Source organism: Stegodyphus dumicola, chromosome 7 (genome assembly GCF_044657685.1).
Source record: "Stegodyphus dumicola isolate Sdum_Otavi_A_Nest chromosome 7, ASM4465768v1".
Lineage (NCBI taxonomy): Eukaryota > Metazoa > Arthropoda > Arachnida > Araneae > Eresidae > Stegodyphus > Stegodyphus dumicola.
In genome coordinates, this window is record NC_140774.1 from 77,600,664 (window position 1) to 77,614,335 (window position 13,672).

General features: G+C 33.5%; 1 long non-coding RNA gene across 3 annotated transcripts in view; it reads left to right on the top strand.

The window, feature by feature from the left end:
* The window catches only part of LOC146996239 (uncharacterized), a 281,313-nt gene that overhangs the window by 63,708 nt on the left and 203,933 nt on the right, over window positions 1-13,672 (top strand). For all 3 annotated transcript variants that reach the window (XR_015042144.1, XR_015042145.1, XR_015042143.1), the window contains exons 2-3: window positions 3,193-3,225; window positions 3,352-3,469. This is a non-coding gene — a long non-coding RNA (uncharacterized LOC146996239). The remainder of the gene's footprint in view (window positions 1-3,192; window positions 3,226-3,351; window positions 3,470-13,672) is intronic.

Sequence of the window (13,672 nt, forward strand, 5' to 3'; positions counted from 1 at the left end):
ACTGGGATTTCCTAGCGAATTTTCAAGAGTTTTCCTTGCGTATGATTTCTTTGGGAGGCCTATATATGTAATTAATGTTCATTAATAAAGATAATAAAAAGTGTTAAAGCGTAAAATTCAGTCTTAAAAGGCTTAAAAGGCAAAGCATACTCTTTATACTAATGTTACTAATGAATCCACTATGCCTCTCTTGCTATATATAAAAATAAGATGGCTGTCTTGAGGAAACGCATCCATATATTTGATGAAACTGCATGAACAGGCAGTCTGAGTAAAGTCGTAGTGTCATTTATATGGTGTTCAAGGCTATTGCAAATGACAGGCGCAATCTTGCATTCCTTGCCACGATGAATTTCGTGGGCTTGTTCTGATGTTGTTGTCAGGCAAGTGAGATAAATCACAACTTTAGGCAGTAGCAATTTTAATGAATCACAGTATTATACGGGCGAATATTTAAACTAATGGAATCTGGTAAAATGGTGCACTAGCGAAAATTTTAAGCAGTTTTTCATGCAAACGTTAAATTGTCTACTTTTAAGACGAAACTTGTGCACCTAAAGGAGTGAGTGGGAAAGGAAGATAGTTATTGCAACCATCTCGCAAAAACCTTCTTGGAAAAATATAGAAAAATATTCAGGTGCAAATCGAAGCTTTGAAAGATTCTTTTGAATTCTGTTTTCCGCTAGCTCAAGGAACGACGCTTGAATAACTTTGAATAGGTGCTATCCAGTCTTTTCTAAAGAAAAAGAACTGTTCAGCTTGAAACTCAGCTCAACGGAATGTGACGTCCTCACACTAACTAAAAATAACATGCATTCAAAATCTTGCTTGAGAAAACAAAATAAAAGTTGCTGTCTTTCTCAACTATGCATCGTAGTAAGGTAGAATTTATCACGTGTACTGATACTAAAAGAATATAAAGAATCTGCTTCAGTGCAGAATAATACATTCGCCTGCGGTTGTAAATATTTGAACCCAAATTAGGAAAACCTTTGCGCAGAACTGCAGCCACAAATATCTCATTAAACGTTATAACGTTATTTCATGTTGTGTTTTCTCATGTAAGCCTACAGTGCATTACATTTGCATAATCGTAAAATTAATTTGTAATTATCTTCTGCAGAGCGTAGTTAACAAATAAATCTTTGAACTGAATCAACAATAATGATTAACTATCAGGAACCAAATTTATCTTAACGATCCTCATGATATTATTCGAAATAATATAAAATTTCTTATTAGAATACTAATCGACGTGATTTAATAACATTGGAAGAATCATTATGTTTTTCTAACTTTTAATAATATCACATTGAAAACATATTGAAATATTAAGGTACATTTTTAAAAATTTTATTTCATTTCACACCTTACATTCCCTTACTAACCGTACCTTTTTCCTACCCTGCTAATTCACTTCGTAGACAACATTAACTTGTAAGACATAGGATAGGTCTAAGGGGCTCCTCGAGTCAAAATATTTGGGAATATCTGACCTAAGCTAAAAGTAGATTGATAAGCAAATAGAAAATCCTAGATTACGGCCGTTAATTTCGTAGAAATGAATTGAAAAACATTAATCAAAAATCAGAAAGAGGGCAGAAAAGTTCTGCTAATTCTGTACAATGACCCATTCTGCCTAGAGAGATTTTAAGTAGAGATGACTTACGTTTCTTACTAGCTAAGGCTATTACTGCTAATAACTTATACTGACAATAGTCACAAAAACTTCGGTATCAATGCCGAATAAAAACTAGTTTAGGTTTATTTATAAATTCAGTAGAAAATACATAAGAAATTTTTAAGAAAATTTGTTTGGCTGTGCAATCTAATGTACAAAAATTTTACGGAATTGTGTTGACGAGAATGAAGAAAGAAATTTAGAAGACATTTAGAAGAAAAATGTAAGTGTTATTAGGGAAACAATTCCTTATAATCATTTGCCGTGGACGTTTTCATAGCAATGACACCGCTATTTGTATAACTCACACGAAATTTCTCCATTAAATGAAATTTTTCGAGTTTTTTAATCGAGAATTCCTTTTTATCTCTTCAAAATGTTTATAATTTTTATTTTGGTATCACATTTGAACATGTTTCATTTTGATAATTAATTTTAAAAAAATTAAAATTATTTTTTGCACTTTTAAAGCACTTTAATTATTATAATCTTAACTAAATTATCTTAATTGGCATTTTTAAAAATTTTTTTTTAAATGTTTTCGGTCTTAACAATCATCACGATATAATTGAGAAACTTGCCTTTTTTGAAAATACTAACTTAGGCTGTTGCTTGAGAAAAACCAAGCAATTTTCAACAATTTTTAATATTTTATATCACTTTAATTAATTTTATTCGATTATTTTAGTTCAAATTTTTATATTTTTGTTTAAAATTTTATGCGTGTATTTCCTGTTGCAAGGTAGTGCACCTTTCGTAATTTAATTTTGTTTTATCACTTTGTCTTTATCATATTGTACGCAAAGGGAAATTGGATATAAAGTATATACTGCAGTTCGAATTTATAGTCAAACACCTCCAAGAATTTATCGGTAATGTAAACGAACGAATGTAAAGAAAAAATCTATTTAAAAAACTAACAGTATGAAAATCTTACGATTCAGAAACATTATGATTTAATCTTTATGCAAACCTCAGCTTAACATTTCAAACGGTTGAAAGTTAAGCAGTTATATAAAATCGTATATTTAAAGTGAGTAAATTGTTCAAAATGAGAGAGTCAAATGTCATGAAAAACATGTTATGGGGTACTGTTATAATTATTGAAGCACCTGTGAGTTACTATCCTTGGATTACTTAGGATCAAAGCTTGAGAGAATATTTCCCTTAGGAATATTTCTTTTTCAGCAAGTCACGAAATCCATGAACTGGAAACAATAAACAACTGGGAATATGAAATCGTAGGTCTACAGTTAGATATTGATAGCAATACGAACTTCAAGAACGATGATCTTCAAATGGTAGATAATTACAAGAAGAATTTTCTTGAAATGCATATTATTTTCCTCTACTATAGAGGAAGAGAGAAAATTCTACAAATATGCTTAGAAATCCCGGCTGTTCCCTTAAGCGAATTTCTAAATTTTGTAAACAAATTAAAATAATTAAGCATGATTTTAGAAAATAATAAGATGCTTGATTTACTTCATAATTTTTTTGTTTTGTTTCAGAAAGCAAAGTGGCCATTAAAAGCGGAAAGTCAAGTAAGCAGACTTCTTTGGATGGCTGTTTTAATAAACAAAGAATGTTTAGATAATTGACTTAATTTGAATGTTCCATTCTAAATAAAATTTGTGATGCACAGTGTTTGTAATTTTTATATGTTCTAGATTCTGGAGACAAGTTAAAACAATCATTTTGTGATTTAGGAAATAATAAAATGATTGATTACTTTATGAAGCTCAAACTATGTTAGATAAGAAGTGATTAACCAATCGAGAAAATCAAGTAAGCAAATTTCCTTGTATGAATTTTTTTTAAATTACTATACATGTAAGGTCTATTTCTATATTTTTACTCACGGGCACTAATTAATAAAAGAAAGTCATTTTTTAAGATTTTTTTTTTTTTTTCTGTTTTCGTGCACTTTTTAATTTTATTTATACAATATTAATAAAATCTACTTCATTATTTTTAAAACGCATCCGAGAACTTTTAAATAGGTGCATTATGCAAATCGGCAGTTGTCGTTATTGATAGCCGTTTTTTCTAAGAAGACTACTTCCACAGAAGACCAATGGCCTACTAGCGCCCGAGTAGTAAAATCGCTAAACACTAGTAGTTCGGTCTGGGGAACACTAATTCTTCGAATTCCGGCAAACGGGCTGGCAGCATGGGCGTTTCGTGGATTTCCCAGCGTTTAAAGTGAACACGAGCTTGTTTTCCGTAGAAATTCCTTAACGGAGACATCCCTCCTCTTAGGCAGCTAGTCCCCGTGTTCTTTGTACTCAAATCAGCGAAAACCAATTCGCAGTTGGCTAAAATTGTTTGGAAACTTAAATAATTGACTTAAAGAGACAATTAAAGAGATACGAGGCGTATTCGGAAACTAAGTACCGTTTTGAAAAAAAAAATAGTAAAACAATTTTTTCGAATCCAATTTTATTTTTACATGAAAATACATGTCTTAAACTATTTTTCAACATAGTTTCCGCCAATGATCAAACACTTGTCATAGCGGGTGACCAGTTTTTGTATACCATCGTCAAAGAAACTTCCCGCCAGTTTCGATAACCACGACTCCACACTTTTCGGTGAATGAGTGTGTCTCCACTCCATCGATTGTTGTTTCGATTCTGGTGTGAAATGACACACCCCAGTTTCATCACCTGTCACAATTTAGTTTAAAAAGTTTTCTCCCTCATCACTGTACCGCGTGAGAAATGTCAGGGCACTACCAAGTCGCTTTGTTTTGTGAACATCAGTGAGCATTTTTGGAACCCATCGGAAACACAGTTTGCGATAATTCGAGCGGTCAGACACAATTTCGAACAAAACAGTACGTGAAATTTGTGGAAATGCCTCTGAAAGAGTTGTCATTGTGAAGCATCTGTTCTCGTGAATTGCTTCATCAACTTTCCTTACCAAATCATCGGTGACAACAGAAGGCCGACCACTCCGAGCCTCGGCGTGGACATTTGTTCGACCTGCATTAAACATTCTTACCCACTTTCTCACCATTTCATCACTTATCGCGTATTCACCGTAAACCTGTGTCACTTGACGATAAATTTCGGCCGGTTTAACATTCCTCGCGTTCAAAAATTTAATCACGGCACGAATCTCACAGTCAGCGGGAGAACTAATTGTCTTAAACATTTTGAATGTGCACAGCAAACTGAAAACACAACATAGAGCAACCAAAATAGCGACAATTGAAAGTCAGTGAACAAGAAAGACTAGTGCGCATGCGCGGGACGCCTACCACGGCGCGGCGACGGCGCTAGAATGAAACGGTACTTAGTTTCCGAATACGCTACGTATATTTATATAACACGAAAGTTAATTCTATATTTTTCTGTTCTAAATTTCTATGGAAAACTAGCTCGAGTACACTTTAAACACTGGAAAAACCACGAAACGCCCATGCAGCCAGCCCGTTCGCCGGAATTCGAAGAATATTTAAATGCAATTATATCACTAAATGTGACATAATTAAGCATAATGTTCTTAGTGTGATGAAAGCTTGAACATCTTTACATAGTAGAAATTTTTTCGTTACGCATAGTCCCTTGGAGTAAAAATGTCTGTTTCCTGAAATTAAAGTTGTAAATTTCCAGTTACAGTTTATCTTATAATAAGTTCGTGAATAAAAAAGGAATCAAAATCGAAATTTTTTTTTTTGCTAAGAACAAGCATGTTTAACTTTAATTGAGATTTTCTTTCATAATCTAAAGTTCATTGATAAGAATTAATGTGCAAACCCCATTTTCAAAAGCCAAGAATATCTGCTAATTTTTACGGCGGAAAAGTCTCTTGAATCTGAAATCTAAACAATGTACATATAATTTTCCTGTTCTAAAATTAACGTAAAGACAATTAATTAGCTGCTGGATTTTTCTAACAGGAAAAATTTTAAAGTAACTAGTGTTAAAATAGTTAAATTCTAAATGAACTAATAAAATTTTAAATTAATTGCAGATCTTTATGTGACGCAGCTCTATTTGCGATTTCGTTAGTTTTAAATCTTCAAAGACAAAGTGTTCTGAAAACCGTGGTACTTTACATATTTTACGAAAGTGCCTTATAGAAGCTACCTTCACGCGATACAAACAACACATATTTCATAAATAGGAATTAAATATATACGAGATGCCAGTGAAAAATGCCAATACAACTTTGATAGTTCTAGCTAATTGCGAATTGTGTAGCAGTATTTTCTAGATTTTATTAGTAACGGTCTGGCTTTCACTGAACAACCATGTGCACCAATATAATATTTTCGCATATTTAAACACTGGGGATATAAAATCCATTCGATAAAAAATTAAAAGGAATTCGCAGCATAAAAAATAACAGTATTAATCACCAAATAGTGATACAGGTTTATGTTTATGTAAATATATAAGAAACTAATAAGCAACCCATAATGTAAGAAAAACGTAAGCAGCTCTTGATTTAAAGTAGACTTCAAACGCTCTGAAACTCTAAGCAATATAGCTTAACCAAGTAGTAATTCCACGGGATGCTTTGACGCTTCTAGTACAATATACATACTAGGAGCGTTTGTTTCGGGTGATTAGATTTTTTTAACTATTTGTGTAATGTATATTAATTCAAAATCTCCAGTTCAGAAGATGTAATTTCAAAATTCAGAGTTACTAAAAATATATTCAATAATCGTTATATTTACTATTCTTTATATTACTACACATTGCTTTACAGGGCTTCCAATTACATACGTTATTTTAGAGCAACATTAAAAGTACAAAAACACTAAATTTTAATTTTAAAACCATAATTAAAGGAGAAAAATATACTACCTTTTAAATTTCATTACTTTCTATCCTATATACACATATCTTACGAAATTAGATCTTGAAATGTGCTGTCAAACATATTTATTTAAATGTAGTTTTTAGTCTAAAAAAAGATAATTTTTAAACAACAACAACGAAAAATAAAGTGCTGACAGGAAACAAAGTTTAATTTTTAATGGAATTCTACTAGGCAAATCAAATGTCATGTAGCATTATACTACCACGAGTCAGGCTTATTGTTGCTTTTTTAGAGTAGCTATAAGAATTCCATAAGTTAAAAGTGATCCAATAGCAGTAATAATTAAAGTTCTGTCAATAGTATAAATATTCCACAGACGCAGCACTGGGGTTCGGTTAGGAATTTTTTTTACAAGTATTTCTAATTCTAAGAATTGATCCGGTACTCGACTCGGCAATGTCTGAAGATAAGTCATAATTTCTTCAGAAGCGTCATTAACTCTCGATCCTAATACAATTAAAGTGCTTAGGAAGAAAACCGTATAAACTATTCCAAATGAATCTGAAATAGCAAAGGTTATTGTATAATTTCTTATGAAGAAACAGCGATACTCAAAGCGAAATATCACCAGCAAACAACAGATAACTAATGCAAAAGCTGAAAACGAAAATGTTTGATTCATATATTTTACGGCTTCGTTGATATCTTCATAAAATCGCAAAAGTGGCTTGTACCTGCTAGAAATGGTAGAACTTTGTACGTGAACAAAAATATGTTTAAATAGCTCGATTATTATTAAGCATAGCTGACCATAAAATATTGTAAAGTATCCAAAGACTAACTGAACATAATAATGTCGTAACAATTTAATGACTGTCATCAACTGATTTGAAGCGTTTACCCATTCTTCTTCCTCAAAAATACCTAAGCCTAGATGCATATTAACAAAGGTCTTGATAGAAATAATCGCAAACAAGCAAAATGTCGCGATATTAAAACGACGACTCATTCGTTTTAAATAATCCATTGATAACGCGCCTTCACAAATTTCAGAGATTCTTAGCAGGAAACTTAAGATAAGTCGTCTCTTTTTATAAACTGATATTTGAAGAGCAACATCACATATAATTTGTAGCTCAGCAGCAAATGCTAATTTTATCTCGTACCAAAATGTCACAATGTAGATGTCGGTTACGGTAAGGACAAATAAAATAGCATTAAGAAAGTATGTGATAATTTTGTTTGCTAAACGTTTTCGTCTTGGCACCTTATTCGTAGATGATATATACATTTCAGTAATTTGAAAAAATAATAAAATAGGTCGAAATATATTTATCATGTGTTTTACAAACTCCCCTTTATGATATCTGCGAGAAAGTTTCAGTATCTTCCGATGATGAGGAACAGTATGCATCTCACTGCTCTGAAGAATTTTATCGAATAGCGTTTTATTTTTAAATGGATGATGTCTCATTTCTGATTTCATATGTTTTTCAATAGCAAAACTGATGAACTTTCAATTTTTACGCTTTAATATAAGTAATCAAAGAATTCATAAAATTGTTCGTTTTAAATTCTTGTTGGAATCAGCGCATTTACTTGCAACTTGTTTCACACAATCTTGAATTAGCAGATTTACATTTAACTTGCAACTAGAGCAATCCATGCGCCTTACACAAAGCTCCTCACTGATTTTGCTGAATAAGATTATTATTAGTCACCCTATTTCGATTTTCATAAAAGTCTCAGAATAATATTTAGAAATAACAACAATCAACTTAGTGATGTGTTTCGCTGTGGTTGCTAAGGCAAGAAGCAATTACGGACAGACTGTGAGAAAATAATGCTAGAAATACTAGACACATCATCAGCCATTTTGGATCCAATATTCAGATGAAATTATGTTCTTAGTAATTTATTTTGAGAAAACTATAGTTTTTCCATCCTGAACTGATAACTGATTAATAATAAAAATAAAATGATTTACTGTTTGCCTGTTCTTGAAGATAATTTAGATATTTTTAATCATCTTCTCGGGTATTCGTTTTTACTAGATATCTTATAACTGTAGAAACCTTTTATTACAAATGGAGTACCGATTTTAGTTATTGCAATTCAAGCCTATTTTTCAGGCAATATGTTCGAATGATTAAAAAAAACTGTTTGTTACTGGGGACTGAATGGTCATCATTTGGCGATCAGTAAATGCACACTGAGATTTTCTGCTTTGTGATGGTTTCACTTGTAAGATTAAACGAAATTAGATATATAATTACATTTTCAATTTCTCCCTTGCTCCGATGAATTACCACCTTCACAAATTAGCGGAATTCTAATTAAATTGAATTAATACAGACGAAACGTAAAAGTGAACTAAAATGTTTATAAGACTATTCCTTTAACAGAGCTGAACTATTTAAGATAGTAAAACACACAATTTCATCTACACCTGCTAACTCTATTTCAGCAGTGAGGACTTTAGCCTTACGGTCTAATTCTCATACTTACAAAATTTCCTCACAAGTTGTCAGATGTAGTAAATGAACGGTTCTTCTGAGGCTAACAAACTATTAAAATCTGAAGTGTCGGGGCCCTCTGAAAAGCCGTCGGGAAGAAGGAGAAAAATGAATAAATAAAATAACTAATAATTAAAACAATTAAATTAAAATAAAAATTCAATAAATGTAAAGATATAAAAAATTTAATAAATTATTAAATTATTGATAAATAGTTGATTAAAATTTTACTAATTTATTAAATTAATGATAAATAATTCAATAAAATATCTGGCCTCATCTTATTTGAGGCTCCTATTGGACTTACATTTTCATACAAAAACTAAGAAATAGCTCAGCTAGAGCTGAATTTAGAGTTTAAATATACAGTATTACTATTTCAATGGGGGGAGAAGCTTTCTTTTTCCAGCACACCAGTAGAAAAAAGTAAAACGTTTAAAGCGTCTCTAATGAATATAGAGGGAATGCTAGAAACAATATGAGAGTATGCAAAGTACCCACAGCTTTCTCACCGCCATGCTCTATATAATTTTAGCTGTCAAGGAGAATGCGACTAGGCAAACAAATTTTCCCCGAATCAACATGAGAACAAATGCAAGCTTTGCATAAATGACAATTTTTGTCTCCCTTATTTGGGACATAGTTTAAATCTGCAGAGAGGTCACTAGCACTGACGTGGAAGAGCAATGTAATCGCTGTTCATACTTTCGGGAACAAAACATTTTAAACGCTTTCAAAATTTATTGCACTACTTCAAGAATAAGCCTTTGGCATGTGGGATGGATGCTTTTCTTTCCTTAAAAGTCTTAACTTCAGTCAAATTGTTTTTTTCCCGGAGAAAATCAGGCATAAACTCGGAAGTTATAATCAATTTTAAAGGTATATTTATTTTAAAAGCAAAATTTGTCTGCTGAAACAGCGTTTCACTTGCATAAAAAAAGTTCTGAGCCCTTTTATTTAAGGCCCGGGTGCGCTTCGACTAGAATTACGATTTACTCAGAAACTGAGAAGTACCGGAGCCAGGCTCTGGTGGGCTCCAGCGCAATTTACGCTCTGACTAGAATGATAGAAACAGCACTCTAAATTATAACTTAACTCGCTATTTATGCTCAAGCTAATTTATATTCTAATGTAGTTCGATGGGGAAAAGCGAATCAAAATAAAAATAGCATTTTAGGTAACCAAAAATCCTACAGTTACCCTTACTAGAGTTAAACTAATTCAATAGCAAAAATCTTGCAACATGAAAAAATTTCTAATTAATCGTTCAAAAGTAATAATGTAATATTTAAATTTCACACTTTACTTTTGGATGCTGAGCTAGCTCCGAAATCACCATGCTTGTGTTACCAACCTCTTTGCATTTTCTCAACTTGTATAGAATTCATTAAACTATGGGTTTGAAAGATTGAGCTAGATGAAATACTTCCCTGATTTGGAGGTAAAGTCTCGTTCTTTAAAGCAGTTTTCAATAAATATCTATTTATTCAACTGTTTCATTTTGTTTTAACTATATGATGAGTCTATTTGATTTTGTACAGTTTTTTAGTTGTAGATTTTTAATATACAAGTATGTATATTAAATATTAAATATGTACAAGTATGTATATTAAATATAATATATAATATTTTTAATATACATACTTGTAATTGTAATTTTTGTATGTGCTGTTTTCTAATTCAAATCCAGTCTATCAGACCAGTGGTCTATCAAACCAGTGGGATCACATTACTTTTACAAGTTCCTGTTTTATAAAAATTTGATATTTGCCAATTGCTTGATCAATTTTTAAGCATTTTGCCTTTTTGCCTTGTTTTTTACAACTGCCTGTTCAACATTATTACTGGGCACTAGTATAATAGTTAACTATTTATCACAAAAGAAGTTATACGTTTATAATTAGTTTGTTATAAATATTTTGCATTTTAGCAACGCTTGGGCATTTTTGCAGATTCGTATTGTTACGAAATGTACAGGCGCGATAAGATGGCTTCCCCGGAAAGCAGTTTTATGGTTGCCATAAAATGGCAAAAGAAAGCAGGGTTGCCACATTTGACGAGAAATCTCCCAAATTGGCGATATACCATGGACGGATGGAGAACCTTCTGGAACGAATTCTTACCGGTTTAGCCCAGAATGTTCCCGAACACAAGCCGTAAGCTACATAAACCCTGCTGGTCCGCAGTCAGGAAGTGTGTGTCTGTCATCGAGTGGGAGTGTGCTTCATTGAGAGGGCAAGTCAGAGTGCCTCGTCTATAGTGCGATATAGTCAGTATCGAATTGGTGTCAGGAGTGGGGTTTGAGGGTGAATGCTAGTGACAAGAGCAATGGAAGAACTAGTAACACAGCTCGTGACTGCCTTTGCTGTATTCCAAGAAAAGATGGAAGCCGGATATGATGAGATAAAAGCTGGATATAAAGAGATGGCAGCTGAGATCAAAGCCGGACTAAAAGAGATGAAAGCGGGACTGGAAGATAAGAAAGCCGGGGGAGAAGAAATAAATGTCAGCCGAGAAAAGGTGCGAGAGCAACTCCAACAGCTGAAAGTGGAGCTTGCAGAAGAAACTGGAGCCATAAAAGAAGATGTGAAAATGACAATAAGTCTGAAGAATCCAAGGATGAAGAAATGAAAGTAGTAGCTAGCGAACTGCCTGGGGGGGGGAGAAAGATCCAGAAATGAAAGATGAAATAACTAACGGGATTAAAGATAAAGAACGAAAACATGAAGAAATAAGAGACGGGAAAGTAGATTTTGATTCTCAAGTGGAAGAAAGTGAAAATGCGATTGTTAAGTTCGTCAAAAGCAGTGTGCTCCAGTATTGCAAGAATGTTCATCCACTTTGCAAACTATGTGTGTGCCTCATAGTGCAGGTTTTGCAGACAAGGACTCGATTCCACACCCGGATACTTCTGCTTGTAAAGGATCATATTCTATACATGACCCTGGTGCAAACATCGGACTTGGTTTTCTGGAAATAGAGGTAAATAAGCATGTACCATCTGCTAATGATACCGAGGTGAACTATACGCATGCTGCGAATGATCTACAGAGTGGTGTACGAATTGTTTTAGAGTTTCCTGCGGATGAAAAATCTGAAAGGACTGAATCTTCATACTGTGATATGCAAAACAGAAATGCATCTGAGAACTGCAGTGGAAAAGTATTTGACCCGGGTATATTCTAAATAGACTGAGACTGCAATTCATTCTGAACTTTAATGTATCTAATTTAAAATTGTTATGTATCTAATTTGTGTATATAACATGTATATAGTGTAAATATTTGCTTCTTTAGTTCTATTATTTGTTTGTTTTAGAACCTTTTGTTTGTATCGAATTATGCTTCTGACCAAGGGTTGTACTGCCCGGGATGTGCAGTCCATGGGAGGGGGCAGTGTTACGAAATGCACAGGCGCGGTAAGATGGCTTTAGGGTTGCCATAAAATGGCAAAAGAGAGCAGAATTGCCACATTTGGCGAGAAATCTCCCATTTGGCGACACAATTGGCGATATACCATGGACAAATGGAGAATTTTCTGGAACGAATTCTTACCGGTTTAACCCAGAATGTTCCCGAACACAAGCCGAAAGTTATATAAACCCTGCTGGTCCGCAGTCAGGAAGTGTGCTTCTCTCATCGAGTGAGTGTGTCTAGCGAGTCAATCCCTGCGGAGGCGATCGAGTTGACAGCCGTGCCGTGACAAGTGCCGAGTGGGTCGTCGAGTTCACGGAAGGAGTCTGTTAGTGCATCGTCGAGAGAGCGTTTTGAGCTCCGGAAACGACTGAACCGAAGAGTCGGAAGCTGTGCTCTGTGTGTCATCGAGTGCATCGCGAGTTGTAGCGTGGAGAGTCTCGAGAGTACGTAAAGTTCCGAGAACGACCAAGCAGAGTCGGGAGCTGTACTCCGGAAAGCAGAGTCGGGTGCTTTGCGGGAAGCTTGTCTCCACCGTTATTGCCTGACAGTGTGAAGGCTGTGTCGCTGATTGTTCCAGCGTGTTTATAGTAGTTCATAGACGACTGTAAAACGTGTTTTGGAGCTGTCCTGGGAATACTGACTAATAAAGTGTGTTTCGATACTTCATCAAGTGTCGTCGTTATTCACTCCAAATCTACGAACCCCGTACGAACGTGAAGGAAGAAAATAACGTAACAGTTGGTGTCAGAAGAAGTGAAAAAAAAATGTAACAGTATTTCCTTAAAGCTTTGATTGTGAAATTAACTTTCTTCTACGAGCGCCATTTTGTCAAAATTTTACATCTTTGGCATTCCATGTTTATTCTTTTTAAGTTCTTTAAATTCATAATAAAATTATTCCATAAAACGGACCTTTGCTTTGATTCGAAATTGAAACTAACTGTTTTTCCAGTGTTTTATTCCACAGTATTTACAAATTGTAATTAATTGTAAAATGTAAAATGTATATTTCCTTTCGCGTCAGTGTAAATTATATCTTAAGGAATACTTTGCTATATGCATTTCAGTTTTTGCCATACGGTTCTGTTGATCATTTTTTGGCTGCTTCTGAATAAAGAAATATGAGTGTTGTTTAATTACTTATTTGTTGTAGTTATATTTTAATTGGCATTTTGTTCGCGATTGATTTCCGAGTTTAAAATTAAGCATTTTGCTTTCTTTATGATACCTGGCCGCCTTTCAGTAAATTAATATTCTACTTATTCTCTTTTATTCCAATTA